General features: G+C 42.3%; 1 long non-coding RNA gene across 1 annotated transcript; it reads right to left on the reverse strand.

The window, feature by feature from the left end:
* Positions 1 to 4,424: 4,424 nt before the first annotated feature.
* Positions 4,425 to 13,267, reverse strand: LOC147349546 (uncharacterized). The gene is made up of 3 exons (XR_015149936.1): positions 12,833 to 13,267; positions 6,480 to 7,118; positions 4,425 to 5,569 (listed from the first exon to the last, which is right to left on the reverse strand). It is a non-coding gene; the product is annotated as an uncharacterized LOC147349546 (long non-coding RNA).
* Positions 13,268 to 13,271: the final 4 nt, after the last annotated feature.

Consider the following 13,271-nt stretch of genomic DNA (forward strand, 5'->3'; position numbering starts at 1 on the left):
GAAATTTCACAAAATAGGGACTCCCTTGTGGTCCAGTAGAAGGTCCATTGAAAGGTCTGCCTTCCAATATGGGGGACATGGGTTCAATCTTTGGTTGGTGAACTAAGATCCCACATGCCACAGGGAAACTAAGCCCACAATCTACAGCTACTGAGCCTGTGCGCTGCTACAACCTAACCCTAAGATCGGATGCAGCCAAAAACAAATACAAAAAAATTTTCACAAAGTGGAAAATGATGTCATTTATTAGCCCCTGTGTTCTGATTTTTACATCAGCACATCAGATTGCAATATGGGAGCACTGTACCTTGTTCAGGGGAGCCTCGTGGGCTGCCGCCTATGGGGTCGCACAGAGTCGGACACGACTGAAGCGACTTAGCAGCAGCAGCAGCAGTACCTTGTTCTAGACTTTGTCCTTCTTCCTCTCCTCCCACAATACAATCTCTACCCACCCTGGGGCTGTTTTACCCTTCCTCTGAAGTTGTCCAGGGATCCAGTAAAGAAACCAGAGCCTCCTTTCCCCATTGCCCTTCAGGGGATTTTAGTTAATTTATGTTTACCTCTCATGGTGATTCTTTTCCTTTTTTTCGGTTCTGCCATGCAGCATGTGGGATCCTAGCTCCCTGTTGTTGTTCAGTTGCTGTCGAGCCTGTCTCTGCAATCCCATGGACTGAAGCATGCCAGGCTTCCCTGTCCTTCACTTTTTAGCTCTCTGACCAGGGATCCAATCTGTGCCCGCTGTACAAGAGTTGGATACAATTTAGCGACTTAATAGCAACAACTGCATTGGAAACTTGGAGTGTTAAGCACTCAGTCAGTCAGTCAGTTCAGTTGTTCAGTCGTGTCCGACTCTTTGCGACCCCATGAATCGCAGCACGCCAGGCCTCCCTGTCTATCACCAACTCCCAGAGTCCACTCAGACTCAGGTCCATCGAGTCAGTGATGCCATCCAGCCATCTCATCCTCTGTCGTCCCCTTCTCCTCCTGCCCACAATCCCTCCCAGCATCAGAGTCTTTTCCAATGAGTCAACTCTTTGCATGAGGTGGCCAAAGTACTGGAGTTTCAGCTCTAGCATCATTCCTTCCAAAGAAATCCCAGGGCTGATCTCCTTCAGAATGGACTGGTTGGATCTCCTTGCAGTCCAAGGGACTCTCAAGAGTCTTCTCCAACATCACAGTTCAAAAGCATCAATTCTTTGGCGCTCAGCCTTCTTCACAGTCCAATTCTCACATCCATACATGACCACAGGAAAAACCATAGCCTTGACTAGACGAACCTGTGTTGGCAAAGTAATCTCTCTGCTTTTGAATACGCTATCTAGGTTGGTCATAACTTTCCTTCCAAGGAGTAAGCGTCTTTTAATTTCATGGCTGCAGTCACCATCTGCTGTGATTTTGGAGCCCAGAAAAATAAAGTCTGACACTGTTTCCACTGTTTCCCCATCTATTTCCCATGAAATGGTGGGACCGGATGCCATGATCTTCGTTTTCTGAATGTTGAGCTTTAAGCCAACTTTTTCACTCTCCACTTTCACTTTCATCAAGAGGCTTTTTAGTTCCTCTTCACTTTCTGCCATAAAGGTGGTGTCATCTGCATATCTGAGGTTACTGATATCTCTCCCAGCAATCTTGATTCCAGCTTATGTTTCTTCCAGTCCAGCATTTCTCATGATGTACTCTGTATAGAAGTTAAATAAGCAGGTTGACAATATACAGCCTTGACGTACTCCTTTTCCTATTTGGAACCAGTCTGTTGTTCCATGTCCAGTTCTAACTGTTGCTTTCTGACCTGCATACGGATTTCTCAAGAGGCAGGTCAGGTGGTCTGGTATTCCCATCTCTTTCAGAATTTTCCACAGTTTATTGTGATCCACACAGTCAAAGGCTTTGGCATAGTCAATAAAGCAGAAATAGATGTTTTTCTGGAACTCTCTTGCTTTTTCCATGATCCAGCGGATGTTGGCAATTTGATCTCTGGTTCCTCTGCCTTTTCTAAAACCAGCTTGAACATCAGGAAGTTCGTGGTTCACGTATTGCTGAAGCCTGGCTTGGAGAATTTTGAGCATTACTTTACTAGCGTGTGAGATGAGTGCAATTGTGTGGTAGTTTGAGCATTCTTTGGCATTGCCTTTCTTTGGGATTGGAATGAAAACTGACCTTTTCCAGTCCTGTGGCCACTGCTGAGTTTTCCAAATTTGCTGGCATATTGAGTGCAGCACTTTCACAGCATCATCTTTCAGGATTTGAAATAGCTCAACTGGAATTCCATCACCTCCACTAGCTTTGTTCGTAGTACTGCTTTCTAAGGCCCACTTGACTTCACATTCCAGGATGTCTGGCTCTAGGTCAGTGATCACACCATTGTGATTATCTGGGTCATGAAGATCTTTTTTGTACAATTCTTCTGTGTAGTTTTGCCATCTCTTCTTAATATCTTCTGCTTCTGTTAGGTCCGTACCATTTCTGTCTTTTATTGAGCCCATCTTTGCATGAAATGTTCCCTTGGTGTCTCTAATTTTCTTGAAGAGATCTCTAGTCTTTCCCATTCTGTTGCTTTCCACTATTTCTTTGCATTGATCGCTGAAGAAGGCTTTCTTATCTCTTCTTGCTATACTTTGGAACTCTGCATTCAGATGCTTATACCTTTCCTTTTCTCCTTTGCTTTTCACTTCTCTTCTTTTCACAGCTATTTGTAAGGCCTCCCCAGACAGCCATTTTGCTTTTTTGCATTTTTTTTCCATGGGGATGGTCTTGATCCCTGTCTCCTGTACAATGTCACCAACCTCATTCCATAGTTCATCAGGCACTCTATCTATCAGATCTAGGCCCTTAAATCTATTTCTCACTTCCACTGTATAATCATAAGGGATTTGACGTAGGTCATACCTGAATGGTCTAGTGGTTTTCCCACTGGACCACACTTAAGCACTGGTGATTCTTAACGGTGGGGATTAGGACACTGGGGTGAGTTAGCAGGGAAATACTCCCAATGAAAGTAGCTCTGGCTACTGAACAAATCCTAGGTCACCTGGGCAGTGTCTGCAGCAGGCAAAGAGCATTTTCCTTTTCCTCCTTCACCTCCCCTCCCCCTACCAAACTGTGTTCAGTATTAATCACTTTTTGCATTAATCAGCACTAAGGTGGGAATGAATAGTCATGAATGGACGTCAACAGGAAGTGTGTGTCAGAGCAGTGCTACCTGGAATAGGTTTGCACAGGAAACCACAAACCCTGGCTTTTATATTCTGTGATAATCTATTTAACAAAGTGACGGTGAGATATCACTGACCGTTTCTGGCTTGGCTGGTGACCTGGTCTTTCAAACTACAGCTTGCTGCGTGCTTTGTTTAGCACCTTACTTAAAATAAAAAAGCTTTGAGGAACCTCAACTTCTAACTGATGCCATAAACAAAAATGAAAGTGAAACAGATCACAAACATATATGTTAAGTTGAAACTATAAAGCTCCTGGAGGAACACACAGGAGAAAACCTTCACAAGCTTGGAATAGGTAGATTTCTTAGTGACAACACAAAAACCTGAACTGGAAAAGAAAAGATTGGTAATTTAGAAATCACCAAACTTTTAAAAATTATTTTTAAAAGACACAGTTGAGAAGTCAGAGAGGGTATGTGAATTATATCTCAATAAAGCTGTTTAAAAAATAACTCAAAGCAAGTCACAGAATGGGAGATAATATGTCACATTACTATCTGACAAAGGACTTGTCTCCAGAAAAAATATAATACTCTTACAATTTGATAAAAACATGACCATTGATCTAATTTAAAATTTGGCAAAAAATTTGACCACACACTTTGCAAATGTAGATGGTCAACAGACATGAAAAAGATTCTGGACACCATTAATCATGAGGGAAATGCAAATTAAAACCACAATGAGAGGACTTCCCTGAAGGTCCAGTGGTTAAGAATCCACCTGCCAATGCAGGAGACATGGGTTCTATCCCTGGTCTGGGAAGCTTCTACATGCTCTGGAGCAACTAAGGCTGTGTGACACAACCAACGGAGCCCATGCACTGCAATCGAAAGTCCACATGCTGCAGCTAGGGAGAAGCCCCTGCAGTGCAGCCAAAATATAAAAAGTCTTAAAACAAAAATAAAAACCCACAGTGAGACCATTGCACACCCTCAAGGATGGCTAAAATGAAGAAGATTGATTATACCATCCTTGGGGAAGATATGGAATAACTGGAAGTCTTGTCCACTTCTGGTGGTAATGGAAAACCACAAGTGCTTTGGAAAACAGCTTGGCAATTTCTCATAAAGTAAAAGTATACTTACTGTAAGACCCAGACTTTCTACCCCTAGGTATTTACTCAAAAGAAATAAAAACATATGTCTGTACTATTCATCACAACTCTATTCACAATGGCCAAAAGAAAAAAAACCCAAACCCTGGAAACAACCCAAATGTTTATTTGACAGGTGAGTTGTTCAGCAAAGTGTAGCATATCCACATGATGGAATATCACACAGGAAAAAAATGAATGAAGAACTGATACATAAATGGAATGGATAAACCTCAAAAGCATGTTGAGCAGAAGCAGCTGGTCACAAAAGCAGTGTATATCATACTGTATCATCTAAGTGAGATTCTAGAAAAGACAAATCTAATACATGGTGACAGAGAGCAGCTGAGTAGTGGCCTGGGACTGGTGTGTGGGTGAAAGGAGTGAAGAAAACACTCTATGTCTTGCTTGAGCTGGTAGAAATTTGCCAAAATTCACAGAGGTTCCCACTTAAAATAGGTGCCTTTTATTGTAGATAATATCTCAATGAAGTTGACTTAGAAAAAAAGTTCTTGTGTGAGGGGAAAAAATGATGAACACTCATTACAAATGACGTAAACAATAAGGAAAAATACACAAGGAGAGAAATAAATACCACTCTCAATACTAATTTGACGTGAAATGCTATTCACACTCAGATAAACATGTAGCACTTGATTTTCACCTTCTTGTCATGCAAAAGGACTTGGCCAGATAGTAAAGACTTGCTGATGCCCTACTAGGCACTGTGTGTGTCTGGCCCTCCCTTCATTCATCCCTCTTGTTTTCCAATGCTTCCTCCCAGTGGCTTGTCTTTTCTGCAGCTTCGCTGGTCTGTTTTCATAACCCTTGAGACCACAGTCTTTTCATCTGTTGTTCCCTCTGCTCAGGACACATCTTTGACCCCTGCACCTGGTCATGTTTACTTGCCCTTTGGATTTCAGTTTAAAGGTAATTTGCTTAGGGATGCCTCCCCTGACTAGGTTAGACTCTCCTATTATAGTCTCTGGAAACACTACAATCTCAATTACAGTTTCGTACTTGTGTGAGTTTGGAATTTATAGACCTGTTTCCTCAACAGGAGGGCAGGATCCATGGCTGTCTGTACTCACCATTCTCTCTCAGAGTCCTGTTCAGAGCCAAACGAAAGTTCAATAAATATGTGTTTCAAAAATAAATGAGTGAGGACTTCCCTGGCAGTCCAGTGGTTAAGACTCCGCCTTCCAATGCAGGGGGTACAAGTCCCATCCCTGGTCAGGAAGCTAAGATCCTACATGCCCTGCGGCCAAAAGAAAAAAAAATGTAAAACAGAAGCAATATTGTAACAAGCTCAATAAAGACTTTTAAAATGGTCCACATTTTTAAAAAATCTTAAAAAAAAATAAATGAATGGACGTCAACTGGTTTGGGGACGGGTCACACACAAGGCTGCGGTGGGGCTGAGTGTTGTGTGTAGAAGGGAGTGATGGCTGTTATTGGTTGTCTTCCACGTGCTAGGAGCTTCAGATATTCAATCTCTTTCTATTTTCATGGCAGTTCCCTGAAGTAGGTCAAACAAGTCAATCCTAAAAGAAACCAATCCTGAATATTCATTGGCAGGACAGATGCTGAAGCTGAAGCTCCAATACTTTGGCCACGTGATGCAGAGAGCCAACTCATTGGAAAAGACCCTGATGTTGGGAAAGACTGAAGGGCAGGAGGTGAAAGGGATAAAAGAGAAAGAGATGATTGGTGGATGGCATCATTGATTCAATGGACCTGAGTTTGAGCAAAACTCCAGGAGATGGTGAAGGACAGGGGAAGCCTGGAATGCTGCAGTCCACGGGATTGCAAAGAGTCAGATAGGACCAGAGACTCAACAACAATACCTAGAACAAGGTATTACCCCCATTTTGTATGCATGTGTCATGTCATGTCATGTCATGCATGTATGCATTAGTCACTTGGTCATGTCCGACTCTTTGTGATCCCATGGACTGTAGCCCGCCAAGCTCCTTTGTCCATGGAATTTTCCAGGCAAGAATACTGGAGTGGCTAGCCATTTCCTTTTCCGGGGGATCTTCCCAACCCAAGGATCAAACTGGGATCTCCTGCATTGAAGGCAGATTCTTTACCATCTGAGCCACCAGAACAGCCTACTCCCATTTTACTAACTGGAGAAACAGGCATAAAGGCAGTGAGAAACTCACCCCAGGTCCTGGAGTTGCATGGGTGTGTCACACTGGCCCCTGTGCCCCAGACTGGGGCTCACTGCCCTGGGGTTCCTCTCTCTGCTGCACTTCCTCCTCATCTCCTGGGGCCACCCAGACCCTCTACTTCCTTCTCTAGCCCTTTCACAAGCTGGAGTTGTGTGTGAAGGCCAGCTGGCTCCCAGCTGACTGAGCATGTCTTTAGCAACCTCGTGGGTGTCCTTGGCCTCTCCCCTCATCATCTTCACTCCACTATGCATGTCCTTCTTGGAGCATCAGCCCAATTCAAATTGGCTATTATGATTCTGGATCTGGAAACTTAAAAAAAAAAAATTAATTAATTAATGACTGCACTGGGTCTTTATTGCTGTGTGTGCTTTCTCTAGTTGTAGCGAGTTGGGGCTCCTCTCTGCTGGTTGCTTCGGCTTCTCATCTCGCTGGTTTCTCTTGTTGCAGAGCGTATGTTCCAGGAGAGAGGGCTTCAGTAGTTGTGGTGCACGGGCTCGGTTGTTCCCCAACATGTGGGATCTTCCTAGACCAGGGCTGGAACTTGTGTTTCCTGCACTGGCAGGCCAATTCTTTACCACTGAGTCTCCAGGAAAGTCCTACATCTTGAAACTGTTTTCGGAGGCTGCAAACCTGCTGACAGGAAAATGTTGCTTTGTATTAATATAATTCCACGGAACATAAAGATAAAACAGACTGTTTCCTTATAATCGGTTGCTCTGTGTGGCCATTTCTGCTGGAATATGCAGTTAGGGATTGGGTATTGGGGTTAAATCATTTCCCCATGGTGCTGGTGGGTTTCTCTGATTCATCTGCCTCATGACCAAAGGTGGGACTTCAAGACAGCTGAATGACCCTATGGCTATGATTTATCAACTCACATGAGAGTCAAACCCATTACCAACATTCTCTGAAACTACATTCAAATTAAAGGTTGATGATTGTGACATGAGGACGTCTATACGAGAAGCATTTTTTTAGAAACACTTGCAACATGATTATTTTGACACAATTTGATTCCTATTGACTCAACTTTTTGTTTCACTGAGAATTTCCACATATCTGCCCCCCCCATATCAAGTTAACTCAGTATGGGTTAATATCCAAGTTTTTAAAAAACTTTTCTTTTGTATTGGCATATAGCTGATTAACAATGTTGTGACAGTTTCACGTGAATAGCGAAGGAACTCATCCATACAGATACATGCATCCATTCTCCTCCAAACTCCCCTCCCATCCAGGCTGTCACCTAACACTGAGCAGAGTTCCCTGTGCTGTATACAGTAGGACCTTGTTAGTTATCCATTTTAAATATAGCAGTGTGGACATGTCCATTCCAAATTTCCAAACTTCCAAACTATCCTTTCCCCCATCCTTCCCTCACCCCCGGCAACCAAAAATTCATTCTCTAAGTCAAGGAGAATCTTTCTGTTTTGTAAGTAACTTCATTTGTATCATTTCTTTTTAGATTGCATATATAAGGGATGTCATACAATATTTCTCCTTCTCTGACTTCACTCAGTATGACACTCTCTAGGTCCACTCATGTTGCTGCAAATCACATTATTTCATTCTTTTTAATGAGTAGCCAATTCTTATAGCCTCAAGTCAAAGAACATTTCTGCTGGAACGTTGGTGTTAGGTGATTTGTTAGGGTGCCATGAGGAGACTACTGAGATGGGCGTTTTTGCCTAATCTGGGGCCAGGAAGCCTGCTGGTGATGATCGGGAGGCTTTTGGCAATGGTTACAAAGGGGCTCCATCAGTTGCAGAGGTGACCTTGGTTCTGGGCTCCACGTCTGTGGCCTTGGTGCAAGGCCTCCCATTTGTGGCCTTGGGGCAGGACTCCACACTTCTCTTCCCTCAAACGCAGTGGAAACTAGCTTCATGAGCTCCACGATCTCTCCCTTTCTTTTTTCTTTTTTTTTGTCCAATTTGAGTCACTACCTTCCTTCTCTTCCTTTGTGGAGCAACATAAAGTCATCTTATGCACAGCAGTTTAGGGACCATCTTTTCAGTACTCTGGTTTTCACTCTCTAACCCCAGTGAATGAAGCTTTCTCTATATCAGCACATCGTGACAGCTGTGACATCAGCCATGCACAGAGGTCTATAGGAGCACTGCACGCTGTGGGCCACGTGGTGAGTTATGGAGCTGTTCAGTTCATCTGGGTCCAGGCTGAGAGGAGCCTTGTGTCCCAGGATGCGAGGCTGGTTTTGAAAATAACTTTTAAAAGAGACAGTGATATGGACAGAATGTTTTCTTTGTAAGGAAGCTGGGTTTGGTGGTGGTGGTGTGCCCTGACTGCAGGAGAGCTTACTGGCTGGGAGATGCATGAGGAGCCTGCTGGAATAGATGGTTAGTGAATACTTGTTCATTTACACCTCGATCAACTAAAATTTCACAGTAGGAGCTTTTCCATTCCATGCTTTCACTAGTTTATTTTTCAAATTTTATTGTGAATTGGTATTTCCCTGGTGGTCCAGGGATAAGACTCCGAGTTCCCAGTGCAGGGGGCCTGGGTTAGATCCCTGGTTGGGGAACTAGATCCTGAATGCCACAACTAAAGATCCTGCATGTCTCAACAAAGATCAACGAGCCCGAGTGACAATGTAGCCAAATAACCGCCCCTTCCCACTATATTTAAAACCATGGGTCATACTGACACTTCTATTTGTGTGTGTTAGTTTAAATACTGACACTTCTATTCTTTTTTTTGGCCATATCGCCCAGCACGTGGGCTCTTAATACCCCCACCAGGTATTGAACCTGTGCTCCTTGCAAGTGCAGAGCTTTAACCACTAGACTGCCAGGGAAGTCCTGGTACTGAGACTTCTAATTACAATCCTTTATTTTTTTGGACTCCAAAATCACTGCAGATGGTGACTGAAGCCATGAAATTAAAAGACTCTTGCTCCTTGGAAGAGAAGTTATGACAAACCTAGACAGTGTATTAAAAAGCAGACATCACTTTGCTGACAAAGGTCCGTATAGTCAAAGCTATGGTTTTTCCAGTAGTCACACACGGATATGAGAGTTGGACCATAAAGAAGGCTGAGCACCGAAGAATGGATGCTTTCAAATTGTGGTACTGGAGAAGACTCTTGAGAGTCCCTTCGGCAGCAAGGAGATCAAACCAGTCAATCCTAAAGGAAATCAATCCTGAATATTAATTGGTAGGACTGATACTGAAGCTCCAATACTTTGGCCACCTGATGGGAAGAACTGACTCATTAGAAAAGACCCTGATGCTGGGAAAGATTGAAGGCAGAAGGAGAAGGGGATGATAGAGGACGAGATGGTTGGATGGCATCCCCAACTCAATGGACATGAATTTGAGCAAGCTCCTGGAGGTGGTGAAGGACAGGGAAGCCTGGCATACTGCAGTCCATAAGGTCATGAAGAGTTGAACACGACTGAGTGACTGAGTAACAGAAAAACAGTTACAACCCAGCACTAGAGGGTTCATTCCCCAATTCTCTCTTTATTTGTAACTTGTGTTTCCAACAGGAAGAAACCTGGCTCTCACTATCCAGAATATCTTTCATTATTGTTCAATTCTAGAATAAAGTCATTTCACAATTGTTAATACTCACCCCTGTGAAAAACAAATGTACTGACTAGAGTGCAATATTTTTATAAAGTTATTTTTGTCTTCGGCCTTATGGTATACAGTCAAAATACTCTTTTCCAAAGTTACTTAACTTAGTTCTTTTCTTCTCTACCCACTTCGTTGTGGTTATGTTAATCATTTACATTACAATTCAGTTTGTTTGTCCCTGCGTGTATTGTAATATTTTGACATCTCTCCACACTTGGCTTGCATGTATATACATGTAGAACATTATAACAGTTTCAATTTCTCCGAACTCTTGTCAACATTTGTCTCCTGTTTTTTTGACTGTTGACACTCTAGTGCGAAGTGGTATCTCTCTGTGGTTTTGATTTGAATTTCTCTAATGACTAATTATGATCTTTTTAAGTGCTTATTGGTTATTTGATGTGGAGAAATGTCTATTCAAGTCTTTTGCTCATTTTTAAATAGGATTATCTTTTTTTCTTAAATTGCTGAGTTTTATGAGTTTTTGTATATTTTAGATACAGGTCCCTTTTAGATATATGACTTGTGAATAGTCTCTCCCATTCTGTAGGCTGTTTTTTTCATTTTCTTGATGGTGTCCTTTGATGCACAAATGTTTTTAATTTTGATGAAGTCCAATGTACTTTTCTTGCTTGTGGTTTTGGTGTTATAACTAAGAAACCATTGCCTATTCCAAGGTGATGAAAATTTGTGCCTATGTTTTCTTCCAAAAGTTTCATTTGAGCTCTTATATTTATGCTTTTTAAAATCTATTTTGAGTTAACTTTTGTATGTAGACATTCAGTTGTCCCAGCATCATTTGTTAGAAAAGACTATACTTTCCCTATAGAATTATCGTGGTATTCTTGTTTTTAAAAAAAAAAAAATGACTATAAATGTAAAGGCTTATTTCTGGATTCTCAATTCTGTGACATTTTCCTATCTCCCTTTAATCAAACACTGTACTGTCTTGATCATTGCAGCCTTGAAATAACTTTTAAAGTTTGAAAGAGTGAGTTTTCCAACTTTGTTCTTCAAGATTGCTTTGGTTATTCTGGGCTCCCTGCATTTACATATGAATTTTAGGACTGGCTTATTGGTTTCTGCAAAAAGGCCAAGTTTGATAGGTATTGCATTGATTCTATAATTTGTGGAGTATTACTATCTTAAAAATACTAAGTCGTCCAGTCTACAAACATGGGCTGTCCTTTTCCTTATACAGGTCTTTCTTTCAACAATGCATCTGGCTTTCAGAAGTTTAACACCCTCTTTGTTAAATTTATTACTAAGTATCTTGTTTTTTTTAATGCTGTAGTGGTGGTGGTTTAGTTGCTAAGTCATGTCCAACTATTGTGACCCCATGGACTGTAGCCTGCCAGGTTCTTTTATCCCTGGGATTCTCCAGGCAAGAATACTGGAGTGGGTTGCCATTTCCTTCTCCAGGGGATCTTCCCAACCCAGGAATCATAGGTCTCCTGCATTGCAGGCAGATTCTTTACCAACTGAGCTACGAGGGAAACCCCTTTTGATGCTATAGTAAATGGAACTGTTTTTTTAAATGTCATATTGCTCATTGCTAGCATATAGAAATTTATATTAATCAGCTTTCTTCAGAGAAGCTGATCCTATAGAATATAAATACATATGCCTTCAGTTCAGTTCAGTTCAGGCACTCAGTCATGTCCAACTCTTTGAAACCCCATGAACTGCAGCATGCCAGGCCTTATATTTTATTATATATACTTAATAATGTATCTATTATCTTTTGATATGTGTGTATATATATAAATATGTATATATATGTGTGTGTGTATATATATATATATATATATATATATACACTATGGTTTTTTTCAGTAGTCACATACAGATGTGAGAGTTGGACCATAAAGAAGGCTAAGCACCAAAGAACTGATGCTTTCGAATTGTGGTGCTGGAGAAGCCTCTTCAGAGTCTCTTGGACAGCAAGGTCAAACCAGTCAATCGTAAAAGAAATCAATACTAAATACTCATTGGAAGGACTGACGCTGAAACTAGAGCTCCAAAACTTTGACCAACTGATGCAAAGACCTGACTCACTGGAAAAGACCCTGATGTTGGGAAAGATTGAAAACAAAAGGACAAGGGGGAGGCAGAAGATGAGACAGTTAGGAGCATCTCTGACTCAATGGACATGAGTTTGAGCAAACTCTGGGAGAAAATGAAGGACAGGGAAGCCTGGTGTGCTGCAATCCATGGGGTTGCAGAATCCGTACGACTTAGCCACTGAGCACACCCAACAGATTCTGCTGAGTCAATGATGCCATCCAACCACCTCATCCTTCCAGCTTCTGGAAAAGAAAAAGAGGAAGGCACTGAAACAGTAGGGAAAGGAAGCAGGGCACAATCTTGAACAGAATGACACAGCCCAAAGACATAACATAAACTGATGAGATTAGAACCAAATAGATCCAAGATGGCATATCTCAAGAGATTTTGAGCCTCAGTATAGGCTCATTACAACACATCAGAAAGTAGATAACACACCCACCAACACCAAGACAGTTCCAAGGCTGACCACAAAGGTCAAAAAGTGGGCAGTGGCCCACTTTCTGGAAATCTCCACCCCTTTCCCAAAATAGCTGGAATAGGCCTCCTACTCATTAGTCTTACCCACCCCTATAAACAGTGACAACCTGGTAACCCCCGAACCCTGAGGCTGCTCTTGCTCCCTGAGCGGGCTCACACTCTGTGGACTGTGTCTGTCTCCAGATAAACCCACTTCTTACCTTTCACTTCATCTCTCTCTTAATTCTTTCCACAATGAGACATCAAGAACCTGAACTTCTTTAAGATCAGAGGCTAGGTTTAAGATCTCAGTTAACAGATCATGGTTTCCGGTCCTGATCTGAGTTACACAGTTTCAGAGTTATTACAAACAAAAAGGGTCGTTTTCCCTTTAGCTAGTAGGACTGCCATGTCATGTGAATTTCTCAATTCCACCGGCCTCTACTTTTTCAGGCCCCAGTACTGCAGGAGCCATGGCACCCAGGGATTCGAGAGCATTTGTGTGTGTGTGTGTGTGTGTACAGGGGGGCCCTATAGTACTCCTTCCAGCAGTACCCCAGGCCGAGAGATCAGGCGTGTAGAGCTGTCACCGCTGCAGAGCCGGAGAACAGCAGGGAAGCCCTTGCCCTTCATCTGCTAGGGGTGGGGCGCGCATCGATC

The sequence above is a fragment of the Bos grunniens genome, chromosome 21 (assembly GCF_055505025.1).
Source record: "Bos grunniens cultivar Pamir isolate PY7600 chromosome 21, Bosgru_T2T1.0, whole genome shotgun sequence".
NCBI lineage: Eukaryota > Metazoa > Chordata > Mammalia > Artiodactyla > Bovidae > Bos > Bos grunniens.